Source organism: Amblyomma americanum, chromosome 4 (genome assembly GCF_052857255.1).
Source record: "Amblyomma americanum isolate KBUSLIRL-KWMA chromosome 4, ASM5285725v1, whole genome shotgun sequence".
Classification (NCBI taxonomy): domain Eukaryota; kingdom Metazoa; phylum Arthropoda; class Arachnida; order Ixodida; family Ixodidae; genus Amblyomma; species Amblyomma americanum.
The window spans coordinates 203,063,822-203,071,838 of NC_135500.1; positions in this window are offsets into that span (position 1 = coordinate 203,063,822).

An 8,017-nucleotide genomic window follows, 5' to 3' on the forward strand; every position below is an offset into this window, starting at 1 on the left:
TTTCGCGTTCCACGTACAACTAACTGACCTTACGTGCGCAGCCCACTGCGAGCGCCGCATGTCCACCTTCCGATAATGGCGTGACCAATGGGGGTCAAGTGGTCATTTTATGGCCAATGAGCACTGGCCATTTATCCTACAGCCAATGAGAAAGTGCCGATCGTGGTCACGTGGTCAAGGCGTGTATGCTAAAGCATCGAATATCTCGAGGCACATGAAACACAACTGGGGGAATGTAGCGTCCCTATTCGAATGGTGGTTCAACACCTTGCATGGGAAGAAATTCCGGCCTGAATTACGGAGTAATTCGATGAAACGCAACTATACCGGTTGTTTCGGCAAAGGTGAGGGGTGTCATGCGGCCTTCTCTCTGCTGTATACGGGCTGGAGCAGCGAGCACCGCAACACGCGGGAGGGGGAGAGAAGGTCACGTGGGACGTGCGCCACGGAGTGACGTATAGTGATGGACGTCGCTTCGCGTGCGCCCAATACGCGCGCTTTCTGAATACAGCGCGCGGCGGCCGAAAGTTGTTGAGTCACGGCGCCGAAGATAATAGAAAAAAAAATCTTTTTCAAACTTCTTAAAAGTGATATAGCTTACAGCTGGCTACAAATCTCCTAAAGCAATCAGGCGCCTAACTGTAATAGTAAAAAAGTCAACTATTGAAAATTAGTTCACCGCACAGAAGCTATCTCGATATGTCAAGATGCCTATTAAAAAAAAAATCTGGTTCACCTTCGCTAAAACAACCCGCTGGATACTTCCCACCAATTTTTCGACCTCTGACGCGCCATAACAGGAAAATTCGGTGTTTCCCGGGAAGACTGATGTTCGGGAACGGTATCGCGTTTCATCCATGAACTCCTGGAAGATTATGGCCATTACGAACATACGGGGCCGGTGTTTCAGCAAACTTGTGCCAAGGTTTGAGGAACGGCAACGCGCTACACGAAAATGTTCGTATCTTGTGGGGCTAGTAAATTTTTGTGGTCTAAGAACTACGAGGTTTAAAACTGAATACAACATATCAAAATGAAGCCAATCAAACGCACTTTTTAATAATGTTTCTTTATCAAATATCAAATTTTAGTTGCGAAATTAAAGTTTTTAGACAGAACTTGATACTTGCAAGAACATGCCTGTATTAAAAAAAAAGTTTCAAGAACACCTGTCTATCCAAAATAAAATATACTTTTGAAAAACCAATACTTGGTATTTTTCTGACTAGAAAACGATCATTCAAGGCCCTATAGTTGGGCACGCCATTGGGCGAAATAGTGGGGTGAACCCTTCACGGCGCAGGCTGTATCAAATCTTGCCCAAATGATGCGGAAACCCTACGAATGAGACAAATACATGGGTAACGTAAATAACCTTTTCAAAACGGCCACTGAGTAGAACAAAACGGGCCCAAATAACCTAACCGAGGCGTCACGGGTGCTCTGGGCTGGCTCCTCTGGTCATCTTCGCCCTCTGAACTAAGTCCTGGTGACGAGGCGGCATCCTCACAGTCACTGCTACCTAGGTCGCCACAAAACTGTGGACCCAGCTGAATCGCGATATTTGCCGGAGGTGGCTATTCTCAACTTCTTCACTCCACTGCTTTCACAAGCGATTCGAGAACCGATGCTATGCGGGAAAAAGACAAACTAAACAGGAAATTAAACTAGCTATCTAATTTCGAGGCACATGGCGTAGCATGTTCAAGGATGGCGCGGAAACGTTTGAAATTTGCGTTCGCGTCCATCGCCAGCGGGCTGACGATGGTCAATGGGCGCGGTATGGAAAGAGTAACCATGTCCTTATAGTATTAAATGTACCTAATTGTTAATTGTTTAACTAGGATAAATTAGCTAACTCAGTTATGTACCATAAACACTAGCACAAAAATATATTTGCAGAAGCTGTGGGCAATGTTGAGAACTGCCCATTTCAGTTGTTTTCTTCCATGCAACTTTAGCATGGTTTGTTTTTTAGCCCAAAATGAAGTCCGCGAAAATCAGGAACTGCCAGCGTTTTGTCAAGCATGCGCAAGCCTCGCCTCAAGGGGCATCGCCATTTTCCTCCGCCCATCGTAATAAAAAGTTTTTTTTCTCTATGCAATCATTGTTTCGGCGATGACGCGTGTGCATCCGACATTTCGCTAATTCAAGCGTTTGCGACAAAGGGATTTGATTCGGATGATGTCTTCGCTATGAATCAAGCTCGCGTGCCTGAATACGTCCAGCAACGACACAGGCTCGATATCATGCATGCAAAATGTAGTCACAGAATATGCTCACCCGCGGAGGTCGCTATCATTGGATGTGACTCAGTTCAGTCAGAGTTCCTATTTAATGGAAGCAACTTTCTGCTCGGAAAGTTAGAATTAGCGTGGTTCTATTAACTGTACCAACAAACCAGCGAGCGCGAGTGAGGTCCTTGAAATCGAGCTGTCAGTTGCAACGCGTCTGAAACCTTGGCAGAAAAACGCCCAAATCGGAGTAAATTGCTTTTCCTCTAGCGTACTCTCACAGGGTGGTATTTACTCCATATATATGGAGTATTTTATTTACTCCCCTTACAAATGAGTAATCTTTTGAATACCCGCAGAAATGGAACCCAAACGTGGCGCCACGTTTGTGCATCCTCATTCAGGCTCATTCTTATACTCTATATGCCAGCGGCGGAAATGCGCAGGACGTTGCATGGGCAGCCGCCAACCGAGCTTGGGCAACTTGGGCGGCGTAGATGGCAAGAGTCGTCTGCTTGTGCTTTGTTAGCTCGTTTGGCTGCCTATTACCACAGATCAGTGGTGGTCCAGCTATTTCAAGTTCTGGAGCAATTTTTGGCCCAGAAAAATATTCATTTTGGAGCACCTTTGTATCAGAATGATAATTCTGCAGCAACTCGGGAGCAGCACGAACGGAATAAAGGAGTCGCCCAGAATAGTTTGTTACTAACGAGATCAGGTTCAGCCATCTAGGAAGAAAAAAACATAAGGGAGGTGCAAAAAAACAAACAACAGTGACATTTTATTAATGCTGGCACTGCCTTGCATGCAAGTTCAGCCAAGCACGCTTGACTAAAAGTCGGAAGGACACGTTCACTTGCACCATTCTTTTTTTCATGTTGGCACTATCTCAACACTTCTTGTAATTTTTTACAAATTCATCAAGCTCGCGAAGTGAATCAGCAAGGCTGAAATCCCCTTCTTTCAACAAAGCTTGACCTCATTGGACCTGCTCCAAGCTTTTGTCCTTCAACCCAGAAGATGCGACTTCTCAGCCCAGCCGCTTCAGGGTTGACTGACATGATGCCACCTTTTGATGCAACCGACATGATGTGTGAGCATAGAGGAAGGAAAACTCGGGAGAGGCCCTCGCTCTCCGAGCTGCACTCCAAAGTGTGCCAGAAGTCAAGCGCTTTTGCAAGGACTACTGGGAGTCATTGGCCGAAGGCGCAGCCAATAGTAATGCTGGGCGCAGCAGCGTCATCTGCTGCAATGCCTGCTGCGCATACGCAAGCGCTTTGCCGGCTTCAAAAAATGCGACTTAACCACCTCTCCCAAGTTCTTTCCTTCTTCGATGTGCGCCGATGAAGTGGCTGCTAAATTCTACCACAAGCCAGCCCACCCTGGATTGACAACTGCGGAAACGTTTTAGCAGGATGCCGACTGGAAGCCTGAATGGTGCCAAAAATAGTCATTTTCACGTGACCGCATCTTCTTTTTGGCGCAGCTAAGGTGCAATATTGATCAATTTGCTGCTTTTGGAGCCGACTGGAGCAACAAAATGTCTGCAGAATGGTGCAAATGGAGCAGCTGGAGCACCGCTGGCAGGTGAAACAATGTAACCTTGCAATCAATAGTATGGAACTGAGAAGGGGCTTCACAGCAGTTTTCATGGTAACACACCAGTCAATAAAAAACCAGTTCCATGTCGGTGCACCGTACTGTACTTAGTTGAATGCCACACACCGCATAAACCACACACAAAAACGGTGTGAGATTGAGGCCTCAGCATGCCGGCAGCACGAAGTAAGGAAGATCAGGTGCTTGAGGCTTCAGCAAAGCAGTTCAGCGTAATTTACTGTAGCATAAAACACCGACAATCCGACCTCTCGCACCATGGCAGGCTCCTGTGAAGCAGCAGAAGCGTGCCAGTGATGATGATAATCAAGGAGACGTCACTCACTGCCATTATCACACGACTAAACAGAAGCAGAGAAGACTCGACGTGGCAATCCGGACGGCCCAAAATGGTATTTTAACTTTATTTGGAATTTGGAGCAATGGAGAGACCAAAGCACATCACTTCAAAATGGGAGCTAAAAAGAGGACAATCCTCCTTTATGCTTCATTAATCAATGAAGGGACTAAAAAGCTAATATACCACTCCTCATAGTGATGGAATAAATGTTTCCACATGAAATTACACAGGGCGATGTCAGCCATTTAAACTCACATTTGGGTTGATTCTTGTTTATAATGCATGGTACGAGTGATGGTGTTGCGCAAAAGCCCGATGAATCTAGCAGGACTGAAATTTAGCAGTATTATACAACTAACAAAATGGCACTTGGTAATAATGGGCCATGGCCTGTGCTGTCCTGTATTACTCCGCAGATCAATCACAACTGTAAGCGAAAGCAGCGTTCTGATGTTTTAATATATCAAGCCAGAGGCATGAAATTCTTTTAGCTTTAATTTCGCCTTGTGGTTAGCTTTTCATTTAGGTAAAAAGAAAACCTTTAACAGCACACTGCTTTTTGTCACCAAGGCAGAAACTGCATTCGTCGTGTTCACTTTTCAGACAGTGATGTCAGCACCGTTGAGGCAGATGCGCAAAACCCACGCACAGCATATACCAACAGTATTGTCGATTTTCACTAGAGGTGCGCTCCAATTCGTTCAATATAACGGTGTTGCGGAGGACTGTTCCGTGGTCAATGTAGAAGGAATCAAGTTTGTTTTCAAATTTCATGATAATCTCGCGCTTGTTTCTCAACAGTACCAACCTTGTGCGAATAAGTGTTTCTTTTCTCCAGGGTACAAAGGAATAAACGAGAGACAAAAAATCGTCGTTTGGTGTTTGAAAGCCGAGCAGTAGAGAGCCGACGCGCACTTTTGAAAGAATTTAAAACCAACGCCATCGATGATGCAAACTCTTGTACAACTGGTGAATGACCAAACTAGAAGCAAAATTTAAAGTATTTAGCACTACAGGTAAGCACGACTATCAACTGGTCGAACTGCTTCGCACAAGCTAATTTGGCCGGTTGGTGTTGCTTGAATATAACTGATAAAGCTGCGCCCATTTGTTTTTTCATGCTCAAGAACCTTATACTATGTGATACTTTAAATATGAATACTGATTCCTACAGTACAGGTGGAAAACAAGGTCAATGAGGCTGCCTTTTCCACACACTGTCTTCTCGATGCAATTAACCGTGTCTAGGGATCTATTTGTTCATAGGCTGTGGACGGAATGCACGTAATAAATGTAAGGCCGCTATCATACAATTCTTTTCGTCCAATTTTTGCAATCCCCCATTTTCCCCACTGATTCCAGTGACAGCGAGGGCAAGGAGCAATCGAAGTTCAAAGAGAAACAGAATGAAATGGAATTTGAATAAAATCATTGTATCACTACCAACCCCCCTTTCTCCATAGATGACAAAGTACCATATCACCATACACACATGTCGCAATAATGCCTACAATTACAGGCATAGTCATATGCAAAAACCTTCCTGTAAATATGCACGTTAGTGTGCTCAGCCATATTCTCAACAAACAATGCCTCATATATTTGGACAGGCTCTTCTACAGAGAGGAAACTTCTGGTTCCAATACTCTCCCTCTATTGCTTGCGACAGAAAACTCATTCATTAACATATAATGGCTCTTCTACCTTGTTAGCGTCAAACAGCCATGTAGTAGTGCTCCTAAGGTACATCTTTACAGCAAAACTCTGACGTCGTCGTCTGTGTGTGCCAGCGAACCACTCAAGCAACAGAGCAAACGTCCTGCGTGGGCTGCAGCCTGGCATCGATTTCGTGAAAATTGCCAATAGGCTACTGCCAATAATTGCCAATAGAGGGCTAGAAAGCTAAATGGGGTGGGGTTGGAATCTGTCGGTCATCTTTCTCGTCACAGGTCAAGAGAAGAAGGCAAAGTCATGCCTGTGCACATAAGGCAGTAAGTAGCCTGCACTGCCACGGCTCCTGGTTGCTGAAATAGTATTTTTGCCCAGCACTGGCACCATTTCATCACGAAGCAGATTTACTGTAAAGGCACAGGTTGATGCAACTGGCACAGTATTCACACCACTGTAGGTGACATCACGAATTGAGTGCAAAGTTCTTTAATAACTGCAACACTAGGCTGAGCAATTTTCTTGTTTTCCTTGCCTATTCTACTGTCTGTCTTTGAATGTTTGGCAGTGCAGACCAGTTTTCTTTTAAGTTATTTTTCTTGCCCATTTTACTTGGTCTTTATATGCTCAGTGCGGGCCAGACAATTTTGTTTTTAGTTAGCTTTTTTTTTGCCTGTTCTACTCTTTGTATACAATATAATAGTGGTGTGGCAGAGACCAATTCTTTCTTTTGGTCTCGGTCTACTCTCTACCGTTGTATGCTGAGCAGGCTGGACATGATACAGTGAAAGCTCGTTAATTCAAACCTCGATAATTCGAATTTTCGGATAATTCGAACTACGCTACTTGGTCCAGCCAAGCTCCATAGTGATCTGTGTATAAAAAATCCCATTAATTCAAAAGCGAGTCGGTTCCGCTACAGATAATTCGAACTACGCGCTGCCACGTCTGAGCGGCTTGGCACAGCACGTGCCCAAAAAAAAGCACCTCCGCATAGTTAGAGGCTGCGCACGTTCTAAACGGGGACAGAAGATGGAACCAGATAAAACCGCGGAGGAGTGGGTAAAGCCTAAATGGTACCATCACCGGCGCGGCAGCCGCCGGAGCCGGAGGGTACGGGTTGGCGGCTGCGTACCCTCATTTCCGCGCAGCCTCCGAAACTCGCAACTAAATACACGTTAATTCGAGCCCTATTAATTCAGATATATGGATAAGTACTGTCAGCACGGTCCCAGCCAACGCCCATGAAAGGCTATGACTTCGGACGGGCACTACAAATTATGTGCGAAAAACTTTTTTTCCTTGCGACTGTCGTCCGTCCTTCCACCCAACAGTCGCCAACGGAAGCACGCGGTCAGCCGCGATCATGACGCCGGCTTTCAGCATCGCCCGGCTAGTGTTCTAGAACCTTCTAGAACACTGTAGCCCGGCGGTCAGCCGCTGGCCAGAAGCGGCCAACGTGGGCTATCAGCGTGGACTAATTAGGGCGCGACAGCGTCTTACTTCCGCCTGCTTCTACAACATGGCCGTGCCTGCCGAAGTGGTCTCTCGCTTCACCACGAACTCGTCGTTGCCGCTACACCGTGCCTCATGTTCACGGCAAACAAAGGTCACACAATGATTTCGATTTGTCTGAAGATGCCCGCAGCACATAACTTTGGCGATGAAACGCGCCAGATTTTCAGAATGCTTCTGGATTTTGAAAGCTGCTAGGCTTAGACACTACGCGTCGGTTGACATCAGGAAGCGCGAGAGGTTCAAACAGGTTAACTATTTTGGTTCAGAAAGGGGTCACAAAGAATAATTAGCTCTCATTGAATAAATAGCTTAACTGTAAATGCACAGCTGTTCTTTTCAGATGTTGCTAAGCATATGGAATCACTCCATTTCTAAATTCTGGCGGCAGCGGTCTAGCGGCAGCCGCCCGTTTTCAGCGTTCTGCCGCGCTGCTCAAAATCCGCAGCGCAAGTTCGCTCCATGTGGGTTGCCCTGAATACGGTACATATACCGTAATGCAAATGGTTTTTGTCAGTTTTTCCGAGGCCATTCGATAATTTGAAAATCGGATAATTCGAACTTTTTTCCCGGTCCCATGAAGTTCGAATTAAAGAGCTTTTACAGTAACTAAAAAATCATGGTAATGGACCAGTTGTGCATT